Source organism: Arachis ipaensis, chromosome B10 (genome assembly GCF_059453495.1).
Source record: "Arachis ipaensis isolate K30076 ecotype BB chromosome B10, ASM5945349v1, whole genome shotgun sequence".
NCBI lineage: Eukaryota > Viridiplantae > Streptophyta > Magnoliopsida > Fabales > Fabaceae > Arachis > Arachis ipaensis.
The window spans coordinates 32,426,649-32,427,913 of record NC_142435.1 but is presented as its reverse complement, the minus strand read 5'-3'; the positions used below and the strand labels follow the sequence as shown (position 1 = coordinate 32,427,913).

The 1,265-nt window shown below is 36.8% G+C and overlaps 1 non-coding gene across 1 annotated transcript; it reads right to left on the bottom strand.

Annotated features, from left to right (window-relative positions):
• Nucleotides 1–949: 949 nt before the first annotated feature.
• On the bottom strand, nt 950–1,057 carry LOC148579608 (small nucleolar RNA R71). Its single transcript, XR_015895776.1, has one exon. It is a non-coding gene; the product is annotated as a small nucleolar RNA R71 (small nucleolar RNA).
• Nucleotides 1,058–1,265: the final 208 nt, after the last annotated feature.

Below are 1,265 nucleotides of genomic sequence, written 5' to 3'. Positions count from 1 at the left end.
AACTTTTTGTTTGTTTCTTAAACTTTTTCAAAACTACCTAACTAACTCTCTCTCTCTAATTTTCGAAAATATCTTCCCTCTTTTTCAAAAATTTCTTTTTAATTAACTAATTATTTTTATTTTTGATTTTAAAAATTTTCGAAAAATACTAACATTTTTCAAAAACCATTTTCGAAAATCACTAACTCTTTTTCAAAAATAATTTTCGAAAATCTCTCTCTCCCATCTTATTCTATTTATTCATTCATATCCTAACATCTCATCTCACATCTCTGCCATCCTCACAGTTGTGTTTCTTCCATTATATTACATTCTTTGTCTCCCCCTCTTCTTCTACTCACACAGGGATCCCTATACTGTGGTATAAAGGATCTCTATTATTATTATTATTATTCTGTGCCTTCTTCTTTGTCATATGAGCAGGAGCAAGGATAAGAACATTCTTGTGGAAGCAGATCCAGAACCTGAAAGGACTCTGAAGAGAAAATTAAGAGAAGCTAAATCACAACAATCCAGAGATAACCTTTCAGAAATTTTCGAACAGGAAAAGGAGATGGCAGCCGAAAATAATAATAATGTAAGGAAGATGCTTGGTGACTTTACTGCACCTAATTCCAATTTACATGGAAGAAGCATCTCCATTCCTGCCATTGGAGCAAACAACTTTGAGCTGAAACCTCAATTAGTTTCTCTGATGCAGCAGAACTGCAAGTTTCATGGACTTCCATCTGAAGATCCTTTTCAGTTCTTAACTGAATTCTTGCAGATATGTGATACTGTAAAGACTAATGGAGTAGATCCTGAAGTCTACAGGCTCATGCTTTTCCCTTTTGCTGTAAGAGACAGAGCTAGATTATGGTTGGATTCTCAACCCAAAGACAGCCTGAACTCTTGGGATAAGCTGGTCACAGCTTTCTTAGCCAAGTACTTTCCTCCTCAAAAGCTGAGCAAGCTTAGAGCTGATGTTCAAACCTTCAGACAGAAAGAAGGTGAATCCCTCTATGAAGCTTGGGAAAGATACAAACAGTTGACCAAAAAGTGTCCTTCTGACATGCTTTCAGAATGGACCATCCTGGATATATTCTATGATGGTTTATCTGAGCTATCAAAGATGTCACTGGACACTTCTGCAGGTGGATCCATTCACCTATAGAAAACGCCTGCAGAAGCTCAAGAACTCATTGACATGGTTGCTAATAACCAGTTCATGTACACTTCTGAAAGGAATCCTGTGAGTAATGGGATGCCTATGAAGAAGGGAGTTC